The sequence below is a fragment of the Equus quagga genome, chromosome 2, assembly GCF_021613505.1.
Source record: "Equus quagga isolate Etosha38 chromosome 2, UCLA_HA_Equagga_1.0, whole genome shotgun sequence".
Lineage (NCBI taxonomy): Eukaryota > Metazoa > Chordata > Mammalia > Perissodactyla > Equidae > Equus > Equus quagga.
Genome location: NC_060268.1, coordinates 175,903,996 through 175,927,872, shown reverse-complemented (window position 1 = coordinate 175,927,872; position 23,877 = coordinate 175,903,996). Strand labels below are relative to the sequence as shown.

The window sequence follows — 23,877 nt, the reverse complement described above, 5'->3', positions numbered from 1 at the left end:
CGGGCATGGCCCGCCGGGGGGGCCGCCGCGCTGGCCCTGGCCCTGGCCCTCGCCCTCCTGGCGGTGGCCCTGGCCGGGGTCGGGGCCCGCGGCGCAGCCCTCGAGGACCCCGACTACTCCGTGCAGGAGATCTGGAGCCGGGAGCCCTACCACGCGCGCCCGAACCCCGAGCCCGAGCCGGAGCCCTTCTCGCCGCCGCTGCCCGCGGGGGACGGGGAGGAGGAGCGGCAGCCGCGCCCGTCCCAGCACAGGCCGCCCAAGAAGGCGAGCAAGCCCAAGAAAGCGCCCAAGAAGAAGTTGGCTCCGGAGACCTCTCCCCCAGGTAAGTAACTTTCTGCGCGGGGCGGCCCGAGGGGGCGCCCGTGGCCGCGTCTCTCCCAGCGGTGGCCGCTGGGTCTGAGGGGACAGCTGGCTTCCCTTTCCGTGTGTCTGGGATGAGAGAGCCCCCGAGCCTGCCCATCTCTGGCCCCCCGCCTCCCTGGAGACTGCTGTGCGCGTCCCACTGATCCCTCGGGGCTTCCCGGAACCTAAAGGTGACCAGCATTCCCTCCCAGGTGGAGAGAGAGCTGTGCAGCTGCCAAGTTGCCTGGGGAGCTGGTCCCTCCTGCTCCAAGTTTGAGATTTACTTGGCAAAGGATCTTTCTGCCGGCCACTTCTTCCTTCTCTGCCTACTTTTCCAATCTTCGTACGGGGCGTTTTCCCGAGAATGAATTTCCGATTTGGCCATGTGGACGGCCGGTCTGTTTTGGCACAATGGCCTTCTGGGGAAAGCTCCACAGGGGCCCTTACCCAGCCCGTGTCCCTCTCAGCTCACTCCCTCCCACTTTCTATGGGTCCCTTGAGTCCTCTGCCCACTTGGGACAGGGTGTCACAGCCTCGGGCTACAGGCAGGCTCTGGTGTCGGTGGAGCTAGCCAGGTGCAGGCTGCGGGGGAAGGCCAGCAGCACCAGGCCGCCTGGGGCGTGGTGTCATCCGTCCATCTCTCACACGCTTCTTGAATCCATCCCCAGTGTCTGCCAGTCCCGTCTTGGGGAAATGACTTCCATTCGGTTTGTTACACTCCTTTGAAGGGGGACTTTCTCTTAATTGTTGGGAGTGTTCTTTGCTCAAGTTGCAGAGGGCGGTGGTCCTAGTATTTCAAGGTTGAGAAGTGTGCAGGATTGTGGCCAAAGTCTCTGAAAGGAGACCGAAAGCAGATCCGTGCTGGTGGCCCCATTGGGCAGCTGCTGGCGTGGAAGGAATCGCCTTGGTTTGGTTAAACTGTTCATGGCAGTCAGCAGCGAGCAGTGGGAGAGGGGTGCAGATGGGGACACAACTCTTGAATGTGTGGACCCATCCCAGCAGCCCCTTTGCACATATGTGGGGGTGGTCCTGTTGTATTTGAGTTTGGGCAACTCTGTAAATTGGCAGGCAATTCCATGAGTTGTGTAACCCTGAACAGAAGCTTCCAGAATCTCACATATTTTCTGGGGAATTATGGGAATTAAGATTTGTAAAAGTCACAGTGGATTAACAACAGGAGTAGGAGTGGGAAGAGACAGTTATTTGTAGAACCTTGTGACTGTTTGTGAGCTTCATGCACAACTTTTTTAATTCTCTCAGAGGCTTTAAGGGGCCGGTATTCTTGTGATTTTCCAGATGAGGAACTTGAGGCTCTGACGGTTTAAGCAACCTGCTCAGTGTCACTCGCTGGCTTGGAGGTTTGACAGTACTCCTTTGCTTTTTAACTCAAGGCCTTTTTTGTTTGGTAGTTTGAATGAAATTTGCACGTTTTTGTTTTTTAGTATCTGCTATGTGTTTAGTGCAGCACTGGGCATGGTGGGGTGGGGTGGGAGACATGTATGTTGGGTTCTGGTATTTACTGGGCAGATCCTGGGGACGACGTGAAAGGGGCCCCAGATTGAGAGTTTGAAGACCACACTTCACATCCAGGTCTGGGGCTCAGCACCCAGCTTCCTGGACCTCAGCCTCTTCATCCGCACAGGAAGCCTGGCACCTGCTGCCTCATATCACTTTGCCGCTTGTCCTACAAGCTTTTCAACAGAAGCTCCAGTGTGCCCACTCATGGGTGTGCTAGCCCTTCTGTGAACTGTTCATTCATCCTGCAGTTTGTTACCAAGAACCCGCTCAACCCCAGGTGCTGGGTGAGGTCCTGGGAGTGGAGAGAGCAAGACAGCCCCACTCCCACCCTCGGGGAGTGCACAGAAGTTGGGGGACTGGAGAATGTCACTGCAGGTGTACTGAGGACTGGGTCGCTGATCCCCAAACTGAAAACAGGTCCTTGGAAATTCCAGAGACTCATCTTCAAGGCCTTCCAGAGGAATTCCTCCAGGCCTGCCACATTTCTAATGAATTCTTGGGGCTTTTTAGAGCACCCTGAACTATAACAAGCTAAGTGTGACTTTCATCACATACTTTCAACTCCTGTCCTTTTTTTTTTTTTGGCACTTGGCCAGTGGAACCCTCCATGCTGGATCCCAGGTCTGGGAGATTGGTTTAAGAATGACCTTGATTAGGGGAGTCAATCAATGATAGTTTTAGACTGTATTAAGAGAAAATTATTTTTTCCCGCTTTAAGTGGTGGCCTGATATAGTACTGCTCGTGATGTCATAAAAGCATTCATCTCTGCCTCGGACCATTTCGTGAGCAGGTTGTCATAATATCTTAGGAATGCATTTACAGAGGAAGGAACGTTGTGCCATGGTTGGAGTGTTTAAGGTGAACTTCTGGACTTGGCTTCACCGACCGTGGGGATGGTACGTGAGGCAGGAGTGAGGGGTTAGAGATGAATAAGAATGTAAAAGCATACATAATAGCTTAAAAATCTATCATCTGCTTTGTCTTTGCAGATGATAAAGTGTTTTCCAGGTAGCCTTGGGTAGAGGTTGGGCTCAAGGGAAGATGGAAGGCAAATGGTCTGTGTGTCAGGCTCCAGGAGGGAGTCTCGTCTTAATTTCATAGGAAGATTTGTTTAAGGAGCCAAGGGCACTGGGGACTTGATGTTGGTGTGAGTTTGGCTTTGACCCTTGCCTGTTCTTTCACGCTGCCACAGAAATGTGCCATGGACGTCCTGTGCTGACATTTTCCGGGAATGGCTTGGCCAGCTGAATCCTTTGGTTAATTGAGAGCATTGCATTTTTCCATAAGTGGCTGACAGATTCCCAGAGAAGGAGAGCCCTGATATACTGAATAGAGTGGGATTAAAAAAAAAATTGTTTTTTAAGTTTTTATTTTAAAATAATTATAGACTCACAGGAAATGGCAAAAATAGTACAGTGAGGTCCTGTGTACCCTTTGCCCAGCTTCCCCCAATGATAGCATCTTTTAGGACTATATATAGGATTTCTCAACCTTGGCAGTATTGACATTTTGGGCCAATTGTGTTTGTGTGTGTGAGGGGGCTGTCCCGTGCTGTGTAGGATGCTTAGCAGCATCCCTAGCCTTGACCTACTACGTGCCAGTAGCGCCCTCCCTCCAGTTGCAATAACGAAAAATGTCTAGACATTGCCAGATGTCCCCAGTGGGTTGAGAATCACTTCTATATACAATATCAAAACCAGGAAATTGTTATTGGTACAATACTATTAACTAGATTGCATACCTCATATCTCACCAGTTTTTACATGCACTCGTGGGGGGGGTGTGTAGTTCTCTGCAATTTCATTACATGTACAGATTCATGGAACCACCACCATCAGGATACAGAACTGTGGAATCCTTTCCTGAGGTTGAGTAGGACTCCATATTATACAGTTTCTGAGGTCCTTATTGTGAAAATCAGTTAATCCCCAAATTTTAGTATTTGAAGGAAACTAAGTGGTCATTGTGTACAAATTCTTGTTCTACACAATCTCAAGAGTGGCCTGCCCAGTCTCTGCTCTCACACTGCCACTGATGGGTTCACCACCTCCCAAGACTGCCCATTCACTGGATGATCAGCACTGATGGCTAGAATGTTGTTCCTCGTGGGGACCTGACAACGTGCTTCTCTCTAGTTCCACGTATTCAGCTGTTTCTAGCCAAATTCGGTAGTTCCTAAATCCTTGCAGTGGTAATGCTTTGGGATCCAGAGAGTGAGTCTGAGGTCTCCAGTTTTCATTATTCCAGGGTGATGAGTAAGATAAGGGACCACATTCTACGCACAGCAGTGGAATTGGGGTGCACTTACTTTGCATGTCATCTCCAAATGGATGACCTTGGTTTGTAGCCATCTCTTTTTAGAGAATAAAATGGAACAGAGAAGTAAACCATAGTTGTATATAACTCCCTTACTTGTTCCCTCCCAAGTGGCAGGAAGGAACAAACAAGTTAATAAACAAGACTCTAAGTGATTTAAGATTTTTTTCTTTCCCATCATTGTGCCTTGGTTAGAAATAGGTGAAGTCATGTCACCTTAACTTTTGGGTGCTGATTTGTTTATTTGTTGCTTTCTTCAAGGACTGGCGAGAATGCGCCACCATTTGAATATGTGCACGCCTGCATCATGTCCACGGTCCCGGTCCACAGTCCTGAGCCCGTGGAATTTGCAGAGTGGGCAGCAAGCCACGTTTGTTTGTATGTCTGTGCCCAGAATCCGCGAGTTTGCATTTTGTACTGTGTTGTGCTCCAGCCATGGTGGGGTAGGGGGTGGGAGTGACCAAGAGTTGTTATTTGAGCATATTTGGTTGTAAACAAAGACCTTTCTGTTGTGTGCGCTGCAAGCCAGTTGCTGGAAAGAGCTTCACTTTTAAGCTTTGCCTCCTCTCTCTTTGGGGCATCTTGCTGTGTTTGGCCTTTAGGTGGAAACATCTTCTCTTGGGCAAAGCTGGAGCGTGAGGATTGGGAGGATGTGTTTGTAAATATGTCAATATGTATTTTAAGAGTAATCCCAACGCTCTCAGCTAAACAAATAACAAGAAATCTTTATATCGTGATGTCATGTGCTTGCTTGAAGAGTTAAATTCAAAGTGTTTTGTCCAGATAAACTCCTTACAAAATTCCGAGGGAAAGGAACTTTTATAAAAAAGGTTGTTTCATGTACATCAGCAAGCAGCTTTCTAAGACACCACCTCTCTTTCCAAAATGCTTTCCAAAGTCAACTGTTCATGCTGGCAAATCCCCCCGCCTGTGCCCATGGTTCCAGAACCCAGGGTTTGTGCCTGGATAATGAACGGGGAACACTCCCATGTTTGGGGAAGTGGGATTGGATGCTGTGGTTCTTCTAAATAGCCATCATGTCTCCATGTGTTTCAAGTCTCTTTGGCTAGCAGATCTCATGGTGGATGGTGACTTCACTGCTGGGACAATGGCCACCTGGTCCATGGTCCCTTGAGTTTTGAGGTGAGGTCTCCACTGGATGTCCCTGGGGGATCAGGGAGCCTGAGGTCTCAGGTTTGGTGACTCCAGCAATGGCTGTGCCCTCTATGGCCTTCTCAGGTCCCTGCCACCATAGCTGGTGCTCTGGGATCATGAAGCCCATGAAATTGGGGTGTCTTTGGATGGCAACTGGGAAGGGCTCATGTTCCTAACTGGCTGGCAGCCAGTTGGCTACTTGTCCAGGCATCATACGATGGTTGGAGGGGAACGAAACACCTTCAAATGTTAATTTAAGGCTCTGCTGTCACAGATTGTCATGGTATACTCGATCTGTGCTAGGCACATGTAGGTGTTTGGCAAAGTTTGTTCAGGACTCAGAGAGAGCTGGGATCAGAATCTGGCTGTCCCTCTCATGGGTACATGTGACTTCTCCAAGCCTCGGACTCCTCTCTGTGACACGGGAATAGTAATAAGCCACGCTTCCCGAGGGGGTGTGAGGTTGGGTGGGTCAGCGGGCGGCCTCTCAGCATTCGGAGGGATGGGTCAGAGGCACCTTCCACCCGGTTCCCCAGAGTCCCCAGCAGGCTGAGTCCCAGTGGGTCCTGCTCAACAGTGCAATCTGGGTGATTGGCGTCTTTCTCCCTCCACGTCTTCACCTATGCTTCATGAAGTCTCCTCCTGGATACACTCCTGCACCAGGACCTGGTCTCAGGCTTTTTCTAGGTGGAACCCAGACTGAGACAGGCAGGTATCACGGTGCCCTGCACATGCCCCTGCTGCTGTTCTGAGCCCCTTATTTGGTTGTAAGTCAGGAAGGTGGCCGTTGCTGCACAGAGGCTGGGAGTGGCTGTCCCTCATGCCCTAGGGACCCTGATGGAGATCAAGTCTTCTGCACAAAAGGCTGGCCCAGAGGAGGGCAGAGACTGATAAGAGAAGACAAAGCAGAGACGGGGGGAGGGGAGGGGTTTGATCGATTGGTTGGTTGGTTGATTGATTTGGTCTAGCCCTCGTAAAAGGTACTTAGGAAATTGTATTGGTGCCCGTTTCTCCACCCCAGACCCTCCAGGTTGCTGGTTAGTGGAAGCTGGCACCTCATTCAACCGCTCAGCCTGCCTTTCAGAACTCACCTGAGCCCTGGGAAGCCTGTGTCCACTAGGAGCTTGGCTGTTGCAGGGCGCAGGCTGTTCCCTCCCTACGCCAGGGCCCTCTCCCCACTAACACCCACTGGAGCACTTGTAGCCACTTTTGTTTAGGATTGTCACGTCACCTGCAGAGTCCTCCTGGCTCTCATGTGCCAGAGGTCTCTGCAGATGTGCATGTGTTGTGGTGTTTAAAAAGCTGTAATTACCATCTGTCCCGATGCCACAAGGCTGCATTTCTGGGGAGCCCCCAAGAGCCCCCTGTGCATTTGGGGGAGACCTTCCTCCTCATGTGGGCTCCTTAACAGGAGGCAAGCAAGGAGCTTAGAGCCCTGGCTGAATCCTTCACGAGAGAGAGAGAGAGAGAGAGAGAGAGAGAGAGAGAGAGAGAGCGCGAGCGCAGATGGTTGGGCTGGAATTTCCTGGGGAAAATGCAAATATGCAGCAAAGAATTCTTCAGTTTCTGGGGGGTTGCTACTGTAAGCTCCTTGTACAGAGAGGGGAAAAAATAGTTTCCTATCAACCAAGAAGCATTCTATTTATCACCATAGACCAGAATAGAACATGTGGCCTGCACTGGCAGTTCGGTTTGCTACTTTTAAGGAATTCAGTTTTGTCGTGAAGCCCAGATGGAGATGTTGATTTGATTCTGGCTCCTTCTCTGTGCACCATTTCCACTCTACTCTCTTCTTTCATCTGTACAGGCCATCTGTTGCCTTCTTGCTGCAGAGAAGAGGGGGCTGGGAAAGGCTGAGACGTGCGGTCAGTCTCCTGCTCTGCCTCCTCCTGGCTGTGTCAGTGACCTTGGGTGGGTCTCTTTTCCCCTCGGAGCCTCAGTATCCCCATCTGTAACATAGTGTTCATAGTAAGCTTCCTGCCCTCGATGGGTACTTGGCCAAGATCGAACGTTATAATCTGTGGAAATGCCTTGTCAATTATGAATCACACTCCACATGTTGGCTGTTACTCTTCCAGCAGCTGGAGTGGGGCTTTGTGACGTGTGGGGGCTTGATAATAATATTAATGATGAAAAGATGGATGCTGTCTTTTATTCAGTGGTTCCTGAGGTCAGGCACTGCCCTGAGCACTTGACATATATTATGTATTGTTTATTTCCTCCCCCTAAATTCCATTGAGGCAGGTGCCGAGTCTTCTCTTGGTACTGCAGAGGGAACGGAGCGTGGAGAGGTGGAGTGGGTCACACGAGGTCCCGCCGTGGTCAGTGCGGTGGCAGAACCTGGACCAGCTCCATGGACCTGTGTGGAACCAGGAACCACCGCTTCCTCCCCAGAGAAGGTGGCAGGGCCCTGCCTGTTGTCTCTGCTCCTTTGTCACTGCCTTTGGAGATTCTGTCCCCCACATGTTGGTCCCCCTGGGGAATTAAACTCTTAGAGGTGGTAACATGTGTGCCCCTTCTCCAGGCCTTTACTGGATTCCTGGAGCTGAGCGGGGACACTGGTATCATGGGCGTGGATCGGCCACATGGCGCTGAGGCTGAGGGCGTCAGTGGGCCACACTCTTGGACTCTTACTCCTTGTCGATGGAGCTCCTGAGAGGTTGTCCTGGCAGAGAGAAAGCTTGCAACGAATGCCGACTTTCGAGGAGGGATGGGATGGAACATTTGTTCCCAGAACTTTGGCTTTTTCCTCGCATATTTTGTAGAGCTTTTTTTTCCTTAACATCTTATCTTTCTGCCAAATCAGAGTCTGCCTTCTCAAAAGTTATGGCACCATATTTTCGAACAATCGAGCTCTTCCCAGACCTTCGTCAGGCTCTTTCAGAAGAGGCTGTTTTTGGAGGTCTGCTGGCCCTGACCTTCCTACCCACAGCAGTGGGAGAGATGCCAAGGTGACATCAGGCTGATGTCAGACACACCCAGGTCCTCTGGGTCAACCTTTCTCCTCCAACTTTTCTGAACATTTTGGTTTAGTGACTTCCTTGACCTGAAGCGGACACTTAATTTTGTGACTTTTCAGCTTACGTGAAAAATGAAAGACACTCCCTGTGGGCATCACCCAAGACTGTGATGGAGAGAGGATTGCCCTTGGCTGGGCCCAGGGCACCCCTGGAATTTTTGGAAGATTTAAGGTTTGCTTGATAAACAGCCTTTTTTTGGTGATTATAAAACGTTCTGAAATGATTTCATTAATTGGCACTATCCACTAGATGTTTTTGGTATTTCAGCTTACTTTATAAAGTCCAAACTAAGCATCTTTCTCCACAGACCTGCCCATCCTCTTGTTTTTGTCTGTTTGGTCATTCATTCATTCATTCATTCATTCATTCGTCACAGTCTGTTACGTACCAGATTCTGGAGAGAGAGCAGTGAGCATAGCCAGTTGCAGTTCCTGACCCCATGAATAGACCAACATGTGTTACACATGTGTGATAATGCTGCACAGGACAGGTGTGTGTGGCACCTGAGTGGAGGCTGCTGGTGCCTACCCAGGACCTCTTTTCCCTCAGGGGCTCCCATCCCCCAGCTACTGGGTGTTGGCTATGACTGCTCACAGCTTCTCTGGAAGCCTTGCCCTTGGAAGGCTCCATCTCCTCCTCCCCACTTGATCGGTCTGTAGCCAGAGGCTAACCTGTAGTAGAAAAGGTGACCCCTTGTCTCAAGGTGGGGACAACACTGTGTGCAGTTCCTACTCCAGTGCTCCCCATGGGATCCCGCTGAGTCAGACTCTGATTGGGAACACAGCCTAGCTTAGCTCCTTCCTCTCCCCATCCTACTTCTTCCCTCCCTTTCTCCTTTTCCCCTCCCTCAATACATCATGTGTACTGAACCCCTGCATCAGGCTCTGCATGGAGGCAACTTTCCTAAAGACAGGTGTTATCAGAACTCATCAAAGGAGGCACTGATTTATGTAAGGAGTTGAGGAAGGCCATCTCAAGGAGGGGATGGCAGAGCTGAGATTTGGGGGATCAGTAGGAGTTAATTAGATGGAGACTGAATGGAAGGGTGCTCCAGGAGAAGGAACAACACATGCCAAGTTCTAGTGGGGAGAAAACGTGAACTGAAGGCTGAAAGGAGGCCAGTGTTTCTAGAGCAGAGGGGGAGGGAGCACAGTGTGAGAGAAAACTGGGGGGGGGCGGGTCAGTGGGGCATGAGCAGGAGGCTTCCTAGGCTCTGATAAGAAGTCCCTCCAGGGGCTGGCCCCGTGGCCAAGTGGTTAAGTTCGCGCCCTCTGGTGCAGGCGGCCCAGTGTTTCATTGGTTCGAATCCTGGGCACGGACATGGCACTGCTCATCAAACCACGCTGAGGCAGCATCCCACATGCCACAACTAGAAGGACCCACAACGAAGAATGTACAACTATGTACTGGGGGGCTTTGGGGAGAAAAAGGAAAACAAAAAATCTTAAAAAAAAAAAAAAAAAGAAGTCCCTCCAATTGGTGGGAGCATCATCACCCAGCAGGTACCCAGCCAGGGCCTTGGAGAGAGTTAGGTGGGAGGAGCTCGGCGTGGTGGGAAATCTGTCTCTGGGGTCCAAAGTCCAGAGTGCCTGCTCCGTCTCATTGACAGACGTGGTGTCACTCTCTGGGCCCCAGTGAGGGTCAAAGGTACCGTCACAGGGCGTTTTGTAGTCCCGGAACGGTAAGGACCTGCCAGTATACATTGTTTTATTAGGGTGTTTCTTTCCCTGGCTATTCACAGTAACACGCTTCCTTCCCTTCAGCCATGAGCATCTGACAAGGACCGTCACTGGGGACCGGGGAGGCAGAGGGTGGAGACGGCTGCGTTGCAGGAGAAGATGGTCAAGTGCTCGCTGTCCTGGGGTGACTTGGACATACCTGGAAGTCAAAGCATTTCTCTCTCTTTTTAGGTAAAAATAGCAACAGAAAAGGCGTGAGAAGCAAGAGCTCTGAGAAGGCTGCCAGTGATGATCACAGCATCCCCGTGGCCCGTGATGATGTCAGAGAGGGTGAGTGAGGCCCTGCGGACAGCCTCCTGCCCTGGATCTGTCTGCCATCCGGGGAGGACACGGGCCCCCGGTGCAGCAGCCGGTTGCAGGTTCCCCAGCTTGGGCTGCCTGGGGCCTGCTGCCTCTTCTGCACCATCCGTATGGGGTGGAGCCATGCACAGACGCTCTCTCTCCCACGGTGCACAGTAACGCACAGCCACACTTTCCTGACTGGCTCTGCGAAAGTCCTTTCTGAGTGTCCCGGAGCTCTTGGCTCCCTTCCCTGCCCTTCCCCCTCCTCCCCGAAGGCATCATTTCCTTTTTTGTAGTGCCACATAGCTGCCGTCAGCCTTGGGCATGCATTTCTTAGCTCCCAACTGAACCAGGGGCCTCTGGGGTCAGAGATGAAGTCTTCTACTTCCGAAGCCTGAGATGCTAGGCCTGGCGTCTTACTGTCCTGTAAGAATAGTGGTCCTTCAATAACTTGCCTTTGGATGGTTGAAGCCGTTAGTTCTAGACTCATGGGCGGACTCTGGCCCACTAGCTGTAGCTATTGGCTGTTACTAACTATTACCATTGTTATTATTGTATCTCTGTTACTCTAAACTATGGTATTTAGGATCACATTTCTGCTAATGTTAGTAATGTCACCATTTATTAAGCCCTTAAGTTTCAGTGTTTGCCAGGCACTGGACTTCATATTTGACGTCTCCCGATGCCCTTCTGAGTATTGCGGGTATTACTATGATTATTATTACCGGTAAGGAAAATGAGACTCGGTATCATAGGTCATTTGTCTATGGTTATACAGTTTGTAAGTGGCAAAACAGGGATTCGAGCCCAAGATTTTCTGATTCTAGATTTTCTGTTTAGCAGTACAGCTGCTTAAAATCAACAGAATGTTTCACAAATCTGCATTTACAGAGGCAGGATCCGTTTCAGCTGCCATGTGAGCCCGTAAACCGTGTAACAGAGTTGATTGTCACAAAGGGCGTCACATGTTCCCTTAGGCATGGTGTAATGATTTGGGCTGTGTTTCTAATCAAGAATTCACCATCAAAGAAATCGTAGATATGACTAACAGTGCATCCTAAAATAAAAACAGCCGTCCAACAGCAATGACTTTCTGCGATCACTTAACAAAGGAGAATTGCATTCCATTTTCGCTGCGCTGTAATTTCATGTCCTGGACCCGTTGCCATCAGGAGGACCCTGCATATCGGGTGGGTGATCTGAGGACACAGTGCGACGCTGGGGCTGTGTTTCTGCCGGGTACCCCTGATAGTGTGGTCCTTTGGGGTTTTGACTAAATGGGTGGTCATGACACTCCCCGCTGTGGATGGGCCTTGGCCATGACTTTTTGTCCCCTTGCTCCAGCAGGCTGATAAAACCCCTGCTGTTCCTTCGGGATGGCAAATGCCAGCAGGCTAAAGCGGCTTCGATTGCTGGCCTCACCTCGCTGGCTTCTTGCTGCTGTCAGATCTGGCCTGGGAGTTCTTCACTTCTTGCAAATTCTTAAGTGCTTTGAAACATATTTAAAAAAATATTTTGTCCAGATTTTTTTAGTAGGTTCAGCACAAGGGGTGGTTTGAATTATATTAGTTCTTCATTACCAGAATTGGAAGTTATTAAAATTTTGGAGGATATTTTCAGAAAGAGTTTTCAAGCGCCGTTTCCACGCACACACGCGTGTAATGCATGCACACACATGCACAGTGAAGTCTGAACTTGCCTCCTTTCTGCCACATGTACACTCCCCCCACCCCATGCTGGCCCCTGACCTTGGCCTTGGGGCTCTGTCTGAACAGCTTGGGATGGCTGATCTCAAAAGCAGCCGTTATGGCTCTGAGTCCCTGAGCATCCTGGACGTGGTTCTGGTCTGTGACACTTCTTTACGTTGCTCTTCTGTTAAAATACAGTTGAAGAGTTGAGGGTGACGACCTTGGAGGGCAGAGAAGCTGTGGGGGCCCCTGATGTGCAAATGCAAGAGGGAGAGAGGTGATGAAGGGAGGTGCTGTGCCTGAGGTGGTGGCATCGCAGTTAGGAACACAGGCCTGTGGGGTAGTGCTGGGCAGAACGGGGCCTCCGATGTGCAGCTGGGCATGCTCAGGACCCTGCGTCCATCCTCCTCTCAGCATCTCCTCAGGTCGCACTAAGGGGCCTTGCTGGAGATGTGGCAGAATGGAGTCGGTGGCAGGTGCAACAGATGTCACCTACATCATGCACAAGGTGGCAGGTGGAGCAGATGTCACCTACGTCGTGTGCAAGGTGGCAGGTGGAACAGATGTCACGTACATCGTGTGCAAGGTGGCAGGTGGAGCAGATGTCACCTGCATCATGTGCAAGGTGGCAGGTGGAACAGATGTCACCTACATCATGCGCAAGGTGGCAGGTGGAACAGATGTCACCTGCATCGTTTTCCAGGTGGTGAGCAGTACAGATATTAACCACAACCAATTACATGAGTGGATGGCATCAAAGGGCTTGTATCAGATGTGGACTTCACCCTGGGGAACTTCCCCTCTGAGGGAGAGAGTATGTCCATGGCTGTCACTATGACTAAGGAGCAGCGTCAGCTGTGGCAAATACCCCACTTCATCTTGGATGTTGTTCCATAACAGTATCTGCGTTTGGTTGAGTTATTGGTCTGGTTCTTCATCATTCCCCATCTCCACCCCCTTTGCTGTGTGACTTTTCAGTTCCTGTCACAAAAGGTGAAAACCACTTGACTTTGGGCTGGTCCTTGTGCCTTGTTGAAGCCAATAGACTGAGGTGGAGTGACAGGTGCCAGTTGTGAGTGGAGGCTAAAGAGGCTTTGCTTGTGTCCATTTGCTTCTTGCCCCTCTGGCATCTCCACAAAAAGAATGGACGAGCCTAGGCCACTGCTCCTGGGGGCCGAGAGATGAGTGGAACAGGTATGGGCCCAACCTGCAGCCTAGAGCCTGCTGGTGAGCCCAGCTCATCTGTAGATGCCTAAGAAGTGAATGCTTCTTGTGTGCCACTAAGAGTTTGTGAGTGGTTGTTACACAGCAGTAGCTGACTAATACAGTGAAGATAAGGAAGATCCTCATTTTTTTAAAAGATTCCATGGCATTCCATTGAAGGGATGTTCCATAATTTATTTAACCACCTAATGATGGACATATTTTGTTACTATAAACAATGTTGCAGTGAAATTACCATACACCCATGTCGTTTACCATGCCTTGGTTACAGAATAATTCCCTACTTAGCATTCAGAGCCCACTAGGATTTGACTCATTTCTGGCCTCTGCTCCCCTTTTTTTCCAGCCAGACAAGGGCTTGTCCCTATGCATGTCTTGTGCTGCAAGCCCAGCTCACGGATTTCCTCCATAGGGAACTGGACAGCATCTAAGTTGGTGATCAAGGGCACAGCGTTGGCGTCAGGCTCTGCTCTCACTGGCTGTGAGGCTCTGTGCAAAGTACTAACTTCTCTCTGACTCAGTTTCCTCCCCTGTGAGGTGGGGTAATGTTTCCTCTGCAGGGTTACTGTGGAGATGGAAGAGGGTTTGCAGAATAGCACACTCTGCACACAGTGAGCTGTCAGCAGACATTAGCTATGATTTTTATTTGCTATCTTGGGATTTTTTTGTGTCTTAGTTGCAGGAGTTGGCAGACATTTTTGAAGGATCAGATTGTAAAAATTATATGCCAAGAAGCAAAGGATATAATGTAGGTTCTTAAATAACCATTTAAAGTGTAACCATTAGAAAAATATAAAAACCATTTTTATCTCATGGGCCGTAGGAACACAGGGGCTGGGCTGGATTTGGCCCTCACACGGGCTCTAGCTTGCCAACTCCTGCTTTGGAACTTCAGGGTTTTGCAAATGCTGCCTCCAGGAAGCCTGCCCTGATCACCTCTCTTTTGATTTCCTCTACCTCTTCCTCATAGTCCTGGTCCCCTCCTCTCTCACATCACAGGGATTCCTATGCATGGCTCTTCTGCTCTGGGAGGCTGTGAGTACTTAAAAGTAGGATCCCTGTCTGGTTCTCAGGATATTCCCAGTATTGGCGGCAGCACTTGAAAAAAATGCCAAATTCTTTTATTGAGCACCTGCCTGGGCCAGAATGAGTGTTCTGGGGCGCAGAACGGGTGTTCCGTGTGTGTTCAAGTGGGTTCTCCATAACCCGGAACAGCAGGGCTGGCCCTCCACAGGAAGTGGTCTTTGGCTTCGGTTCTCTGAGCAAGATCTATGGGACAGAAACATGATCTCCCGCCCACACGGGAGTAGGATGGTCTCCCCAAGTGATGCACTTTGGTGAATGGGTGCTCCTGGTGCTTCTCCCTCATCCCTGGGCTGGATGAGACTTGAGATCTGAGGCTTCACCCAGGTACCATGCTTGGGGGTTGAGGTGCCCAATGTGTGTGTGTTTTAAACGTGAGGACTGTCCATCATGTTGCAGACAGTTTGGTTTTCATCCAAGCCCTTGTTGTGAGCCTGTCCCCATTGTGGGGCAGCCAGGTGGTGCTCTGGGGCTCCTCTCTGGTCTTCCCCCAGACTTCTGGGGCAGCCGCTGAGGGCCGTGGAGTAGATCCCAGACTCCCGACCCTGGAGGAGGGGTGGCTGACGTGGTCTCGCTGCCGGGCAGACACTGTGGTGAATGGTCACATCTGAATTTCAGACGCCTCTGGAATGAGAGGGGAGGCGAAGGGCCAGAGTAGGGAAAGGGCTATGCTGTCTAGGACAAACCTTGGTTAGGAAGCCTGAGAAATGTGGGCGCTGGACGACCAAGTGCTCCCCCACTCCGTGCTCTTTTCTCTATCTTAAACATGCTTTCAACAGTATTCTTTAGTCTTTAAAATGAAACATGCCTTTCTAGCCTTCCTTTACAATTTGGAGAGACTTACTTTGTCCCTCCAGTGGTTTTGTCACAGGGTCTTCACTGGGTTCCACTCGGGGTCCTGGGCTGGCTGCCTGCTGCAGCCGGCTGTAAACTGAGGGTGTTTATTAATACTCTGCGCGCCATGCGGCCAGCCTGGGGCCGCGGGCTTCACAGCCTTGGTCTAAAACCAGAGCCACTGTGGACTTGCCAGCAGAGAAATACCTGCCAGACGAGGCGTCAAGGGACAGAGCTCCGATGTGCTCCGTAGCGCCCGTGGGTGGCAATAAGATGCTCCATTCATTTCTGTCACCCAGTTGACCCCAATGTGGTTCTGGTTGACCAAGGTCTCACCAGTCCATCTGTGGAGGAGGAATTCCAGTGCTCCTCCTTTGAGCCCACGTGACGAGGGCCAGCACGTGTGCTTCCTGTCGCTCCTGGGGTTTTGTTCCGTGACTCTGCCTGTCTTTCCATCTTCCCAGCGCTTCTGTGATGAGATCCTTTTTTGAAGTAGAAGTTGTTCTAAAAATAGATTTCTTTCCTGGTTTATTAAACATATTGACTATAAAAGTAGTGAATGCGCCTTGTTGAAAATTTGAAGATGTAGAAAAACAGAAAGAAGAAAATAAATTTAATCCACAGTCTTATCTTCCAGAGAAAACTACAGTCAACATTTTGGAGTCTCTCTCTCCAATCTTTTCTCTGTGTGTGTGTGTGTACAAGAACAAAATGACAGTTGTGTGAGTAGATCACACATACACCTTTTGCAAAATTGGACTAGTCCTATTTTTTAAACTTTTATTCTTATTTAATACGCTATTGTTATTGTCTTGTGTCATCAACTGTTCTTTCGCAGCACTCTATAAAATTGTTTCCTAGTTTGTGATGGAGTCACAGCTAATATTCACATTGTTTCCACTTCTCCCCTGGTTGTGAGCAGTTCGGCGCTGCATCCTCGTGTCTGTGTCTTTGCTCACCTACTCCCTGAGCTTCTGTTTCCTAGATGAGGTACTGCACCAAGGGTGGTCACTGCTCTCTAGAAAGGGTTATACCGACTTGCGCTTTTACCAGCTTTTCTAGCTTTTTGTCCATGTTCTATTAGGATGTGTGTGTGCATGCATGCATGTGTGTTGATTTTTAAGAGCTCTTTATATATGAAGGACAGCTCTTTATATATGAAAGCTGTGTGACCTTGGGCATGTTGTTTAACCTCTTTGTGCCTCAATTTTCTCAAAAATAAATTGGGGATAATAATTGAACATACTCATAGGGTTGGGATGAGTATAAAATAAGATAACTTGCACAAAACACTTATAGCAGTGGCTGACACACAGTAAATGCTCCATAAAGGTCGGCTGTACCTTATTAGGTCCCATCGAATGAGCTTCCCATCAGTCATTCACTTGGACTCTTTCCATCCTTCCTAAAGGCCTGGAACATAGAATGATCTCTTCCTTGAAAGTCTGAAAGAACTAGAGTGTGCATTCATTTGAACTGGCACTTTCCATAAAAGAAATTCTTTGATAATTCTTTACTTTCTTTCGTGGTTATTGATCTATCAGGTTTTCTATTCTTTTGAGTTAATTCTTTTTTTTTTTTTGAAGATTGGCACCTGAGCTAACAACTGTTGCCAATCTTTTTTTTTTTTTTTCCTGCTTTATCTCCCCAAATCTCCCTGGTACATAGTTGTATATGTTAGTTGCAGGTCCTTCTGGTTGTGGCATGTGGGATGCCGCCTCACTGTGGCCTGATGAGCAGTGCCATGTCCGCGCCCAGGATCCAAACAGGCGAAAACTTGGGCCACCGCAGTGGAGCATGTGGACTTAACCGCTTGGCCATGGGGCCAGCCCCCTTTTGAGTTAATTTTGATAGATTTTATTTATTTACTTTTTTGGTGAGGAAGATTGACCCTGAGCTAACATCTGTGCCAATCTTCCTTTATTTTGTATGTGGGATGCTGCCACAGCATGGCTTCGTGAGTTGGGTATAGGTCTGCAGCTGGGATCTGAACCTGCAAACCCCAGGCCACGGAAGCAGAGCATGTGAACCAAACCACTATGCTACCAGGCTGGCTCCAATAAATTTTATTTTTTAAGACATCATCAGCCCATTGATGAATTTTCTTTTTGCTGTTTATTTATTGAAGAGCAGTTTTAGATTTAGATCAATGAGGGGAAAGTGCAGAGAGCTCCCATGTATCTCCCTTCCTCCTCTAAATTCCTGTTAGTGACATCTTTCATTAGTGTGGTCCATTTGTTACAACTGATAAGAATGTTGATGCATTCTTTTTTTTTTTTTTTTTTAAAGATTTTATTTTTTCCTTTTTCTCCCCAAAGCCCCCCGGTACATAGTTGTATATTCTTCGTTGTGGGTCCTTCTAGTTGTGGCATGTGGGACGCTGCCTCAGCGTGGTTTGATGAGCAGTGCCATGTCCGCGCCCAGGATTCGAACCAACGAAACACTGGGTCGCCTGCAGCGGAGCGCGCGGACTTAACCACTCGGCCACGGGGCCAGCCCCGTGTTGATGCATTCTTATTAACTAAAGTTCATGGTTACGTTAGTGTTTAGGTTTTTTGTTGTACATTCTATGGGTTTTGACAAATGTACAGTGACATGTATCTACCGTTACAGTATCATATAATATAATTTTGCTGCCCTAAAAACCCTCTGTGCTCCTCCTATTCATTCTTCCCTCCCTCCCCTGAACCTCTGGCCATCACTGATCTTTTTGCTGTCTCCGGAGTTTTGCCCTTTCCAAAATGTCATATAGTTGGGATCACACAGTATGTAGCCTTTTCAGACTGGGTTCTTTCTCCTAGCAATATTCATTTAAGCTTCCTCCATGTCTTTTCATGGCTTGGTGGCTCATTTCTTTTTATCACTGAATAATATTCCATTGTATGGCTGTACCACATACATTTGTTGATCTGTCATCTCTTGAAGGACATCCTGGTTGCTTTCATGTTTTGACAATTAAGAATAAAGCTGCTAGAGGGGCCGGCCCCATGGCTGAGTGGTTAAGTTTGCGCACTCCACTTGGCGGCCCAGGGTTTCACTAGCCCAGGGTTTTGCCAGTTCGGATCCTGGGCGCGGACATGGCACAACTCATTAAGCCACGCTGAGCTGGCGTCCCACATGCCCCAACTAGAAGGACCTACAACTAGAATATACAACTATGTACCAGGGGGCTTTGGGGAGAAGAAAAAGAAAAAAAAGAACATTGGCAACAGTTGTTAGCTCAGGTGCCAACCTTAAAAAAAAAAAAAAAAGAATAAAACTGCTATAAATATTCACGTGCAGGTTTTTGTGTGGACAAAATTTTCAACTCATTTGGGTAAATACCAAAGAGCATGATTACTGGGTCATATAGTAAGAGTATGTTTAAGGAGTTTTGTCTCTTTTATAGGTACCCCCACCAAAAAAAACCCCAAAACATTGGTGTTAGTCCTCTCTATTTCCTATTTGGTTTTCTGTCCTTTCAATATGCATTCTGAGAGCTTTACAGATTTGTTAGCACATCATTGACATGATTTTCTGCAGTAATGTTTCTGCTCATACTGCTTCATGAAGGCTATTTCCTACTTTTATTGTGAAACAAAACATACATATAGAAAAAGTACATGAAACATATTGAACATATATTTATAAAGGCAACTCTGTTTAACCATCAGCTAGGTCAAGAAATAGAGCATTGTCAGTCTCCCCCATCACATCTTTATCCTGTCACTGCTAGAGGTAACTTCTATCCCAAATTTGTTAATAATGTTTCTTTAGTTCAAATAATTTTACTACTTATGTTTATATTTCTAAGCAGTTATTTTGGCCTGTTTGAAATTTGGCCTGTTTTTGAAATTTATTTGGCTGAATCCTGTATGTATTCTGTCAGGTCTTGTATCTTTCTTTCACTGTTATACACTGTACTTGTTTAGTGCATTTGTTTTCCTTACTGTATAGGATTCCATCGTAGGAATACACAACAATTTCTGTATCCATTCTAATGTTGATGGACATTTGACTTGTTTCCAGTTTCTATCGTTTATGAAAAGTGCTGCCATGAGAATTCTTGTCCACACATCTTGGTGCCCGTGGGCATGAGTTTCTCCAGGTATAATACACTTAGGTACGCAAGGGCTGGGTTCAGTGTTCAACTCGACTGTTGAACAAATGCTCAGTTGTTTTCCTTTGGTGGCCTTGCCGTTCTAACTTCCCATCAGCATTGTGTGGGGCTCCATGGCTCCATGTCCTGAACATCTGTTGTATGATCAGACTTTACCGTTTTGCCAATCCCAGTGTATAATGGTAACTCATTGTGATGTAATTTGCATTTCCTAATTATTAATGATGTTGAGCATCTTTTCATATACATTTGAATATCTTATTTTGGGTGAAATTTCTGTTTAATTTTTTTCCTTAGAGATTTATTCATTCTGAGTATGAGTTTTGACTTTATAATGTTGGTAGGCAATATGCCCTCTGCTTTTGGGCCTTAGTTTTCATTCTTATAGGTTATTTTAATGAACAGAAGTTTTTAATTATATTGTAGTCAAATATATCAATCATTTTCTTTATGGTAGTTATGATTTGTGACTTGTTTAAGAAATACCTCTTAGTCCAAAATCGTAAAGATATTTTATGCTATCTTCAAAAGTTTGCTTTTTCCTTTTTTATTTTTCACACTTCAGTCTTCAAACACCTGGAATGGATTTTGGTTTTTTATCTATTTTTGATATGAGATTAGAGTTCAATTTTATTTTCTTCCTTATAATACCCGAATGGAATGATAATTGTTTCCCCCACTGTTTTGCTGTGCTAACACTATCTGGTGGATATCAAGAATCCATATGTGCACGACTTTGTTTTCAGACTTGCTTTTCTTTATCATTAATTCATTTATCTACCCATACATGAAATACTGCACTCTCTTAACGACTATAGCTTTGTAACAAATCTGGAATATCTGGTACAGCGAGACCTTCTTCTTCTTCAAAAGTTTTGGTTATTCTTGACTCGTTCACACGTGTGTGTGCAGGGGCATGTGCACACACACGTATTTACACCACTTAGTCACATTCTTCAAAAACTCTTGAATTTTGATTAGAATTGCATTGATTTCGTAAATAAATGTAGGGAGAATTAACATATTTATACATTGAGTCTTCTAATCCATGAACATGGTGTATCTCCCCCCTTGTTATATCTTTTTAAAATATCTCTTAATAAATGGGTCTTGCAAATCTTTTAATAGATTGATTCTTAGAAAATTGCTGTTCTGTGATGTTTCTAGTTTCTGTTTTCTGTCTATTGCTGGTATACAGGAGTACACTTGATTTTTGTATGTTGATTTTATATCTGGCAACTTTGCTAAACTCTTATTAATAATAATTATTTATACGTTAACTTGGAATTGGGTATAAAATCACAATATATGCTAAATAATGACAATTTTGTTTTTTCCTTTCCATTTCTTATACCTCATTATTTTATTTATCTTTCTTCACTGTATTGGCAAAGATCCCAGTTCAAAAATAGTAGATCTTTCCTTGTAGGTTTTAATTCTGCCTTTGGACTTTTAGTTTTCTTGATATTTGGCCTTACTTTAAATATTTTTCTATCCTATATATGATATTTACTTCAGAATACCTTTTTTTTTTTTTTTTTTTGGTGAGGAAGATTGGCCCTGAGCTAACATCTGTGCCAGTCTTCCTTCATTTTGTATGTGGGATGCCTGCCTCAGCATGGTTTGATGAGCAGTGCATAGGTCTGCATCTGGGCTCCAAACCCACGAACCCTGGGCCACTGAAGCAGAGCACATAAATTTAACTACCACGCTACTGGGCCAGCCCCTCAGCATATCTTTTTTATGGCAGGTAGAGGCCATGTCTCTTACACTGTCCTTAGGATGAACAATTTCTGGGAAAATATTTTTTCCTGGCTATTCCATCAAAGTGCTTTCAAAGGTACATTATTTCTCCAAGTCTTTTGGATGAGGTTCCTCTTTTCACGTTCTTTTTGTGGAATTTTTGTTCCTCACAGACTATACATTAGTGTTTGTTCTTTACTCATCTTCAAATGAGGCAACATCCAGTCCGATTTCCCCATTAGGGGACAGACTGAGCCCTTCTTCAGATCTACAGAAGTTGACCCAGTCAACACGCGCAACCCCCAGCACAGTTCCCGGTTTCCAGCAGCCTTTTATCGTTCGCATATTTTTGCTTTTCTGAGGTGCCAACTTCTTCCCTTGCCGCTGGTTCTTAGACACTCTGGTCTGACGGGGTACCCGGGACACATATGCTGTCATCAGTGTTCTTGTCTTTGCCCCATGCTGTCATACTATGTGACACTTTGCCCTCCCCCTACTTCCTGTCCAGTTGTTTTCTGAGAGTTTCAGATCCAAACAGTTGTGGAAAGTTGACTGGAGGAGGGATGAGCACCTGGCTACCTCAGAACGCCACATCTGGGCTTTCGAGATGGGCGTTCAATTTTCTAGTTGCTGCACACCCCAGATTTCAAAATTGAGGCCTACAAGAGGGATGAAGGGCTTTCTGCCCCTCCTCTGGTCGTCCCTTTTTCTCCTCAGCTGTCTCCATCTGACTCCCATGTGGTGAGTATTCTTCCACGTCTGGCGTTAGGTTGAAGCACTATGGGGAGTCTTTCCTTATCTGCATCTTCACAGGTTTTTGGGATGAGTTTGGGAGAAGTTGCACAATTTTAAGCTAGAGTTCCCCAAAGTCTGCCTTGCCTCTGTACAGTGGTGATTTTATGAGATACATTAAATAAAAGTTTTTCCTTTTAGATCCCTTTCAAAAACCCTTTTTGTTTTGGAGTAATTGTTGATCCACAGGAAGTTGCAAACAAATGGGCCCTGAGGCCCTTCCCTCTGCCTCCTCCAGGGCTGACATTCTGCAGAACTGTACTACAAAACCAAAATCAGGCCACAGGCGTTGTTACAACCCCCAGAGCATGTTCAGAGTCCACCAGTTACATGTGCACACGTGTGTGTGTGTGTGTGTGCGTGTAGTCCTGTGCAGTTGTATCACGTGTGTAGCTTCATGGAAACACCACCAGATGCAGAACTGTTCCAGCACCACAAGGCTTCTTTGTGCCACCTCTTTATAGCCACACACTCCCTCCCCAGTTCCTAAGGCCTGTGGGTTTTAATTCTCCATCTCTTTAATTTTGTTATTTCAGGAGTGTTTGGTAAATGGAATCATACAGTATACAACTTTTTAGACTGGATTTTTTTCCACTCAGCATAATTCTCCTACTCTTTCTGAATTAGATAAATAAACTTAGTTTGGTTATGGTATGATATAGTAGCTGGGAAAAGCTAAATCTTTTTATTATTAAAGTATAACATGCATACAGAAAAGTCTAGAAATCATAAGGGAATAAATCATTGGATTGTCATACGCACCACTCGGATATGTGAATGCACGATTATAACAATCATTTAGATGAGAAATCGAATGTGACAGGACCTCTCAGGCCTCGCTCCTGCCCCAGCCTGTCCCTGGCCCTGCCTCTCCTCAGAAATAACCACCGTCAGAGATCACTTTCGCCTGTTTTTGTGTTTCATATTCATGGAATCATATACTGTATACTCTTTTGTGTCTGATTTCTTTCCCTTGATGTTATGTTCATGAGATTCATCCCTGTTGTTGTCTGTGGCTACGGGGTTCATTTGTTTTCACTGATTTATAGCATTCTCTTACATGACTATACCATAATTTATTTATCCATTCTTATGGTAATGCACATTTGCGTGGTTTTCGGTTTTGGCCTGCTGCAAATAGTGCTGCCCGGATCATCCTGCTCCAAGTCTTTTGATGCGTCTTTGAACGCGTTTCTGTTGGGCCGATACCTAAAAGTAGACTTGCTGGGCCATAGACCATGGGTATTCATCTTTAGGAAATACTTCTAGAGAGTTTTCCACATTGGTTTTACCAGTTAACACTTTTGCCAGCAGGGTTGCCTCACTCCCTCACCGACGTTTGACATCTGTCTTTGCAGTCATGCTCATATTGGTGGGTGTGTGCTGGCATCTCGTTGTGGTCTCACTTTGCATTTTCCTGAAGGCTAGTGACTAATGCTTATTCATCATTGGAACACTTCTTTTGTGAATGTCTGTTCAGGTCTTTTGCTTCATGTTTTTCTTGTTGATTTACAGGAGGGTTTTTTGTTTGCTTTTCTTGAAAATAGAATGGATATGAGTCCTTTTTCAGATACATGCATAGCAAATATCTTCTCGCACTCCTTGGCCTACCTTTCCACTCTAGTAATGGTGTTTTTTGAATAATAGATGTTCTTAAATTTAATACAGACCATCAGTATTTTCCTTCAGTACTTTTTGTTTCATGTTTCGATTTTCTTTTTGCCTACCCCGAGATCATGAAGATATTTTCCCATGTTCTCCTCTACTAAGAAAGTTTCCTGTTACATGAACATATTTCCATTAATATTACTTGACTGAAATAAAAATATGAAGTAAGTAATAGTGCAGGTGGTACGTGGACATGGAAAAATTCTTGAAGATAATAAGCAAGTGATTGAGGTTTGAGAAATGCTATTTTGAGCCATTAATTCCTTTTTTGGCTTTATAAGCACTATATAAAGAACACACTATTGATTTTCCATGATGATGCAGACATAGTGATTATCAGGTATATTGGATTGCAATACAAATTCGTTAATTT

At 46.7% G+C, this 23,877-nt stretch overlaps 1 protein-coding gene across 1 annotated transcript in view; it reads left to right on the top strand.

The window, feature by feature from the left end:
• Positions 1 to 6: 6 nt before the first annotated feature.
• The window catches only part of CPXM2 (carboxypeptidase X, M14 family member 2), a 129,106-nt gene continuing 105,235 nt past the window's right edge, over positions 7 to 23,877 (top strand). The window contains exons 1-2 of the mRNA XM_046655037.1: positions 7 to 322; positions 10,263 to 10,361. The gene's annotated coding sequence lies outside the window, so the exon portion shown is untranslated. The remainder of the gene's footprint in view (positions 323 to 10,262; positions 10,362 to 23,877) is intronic.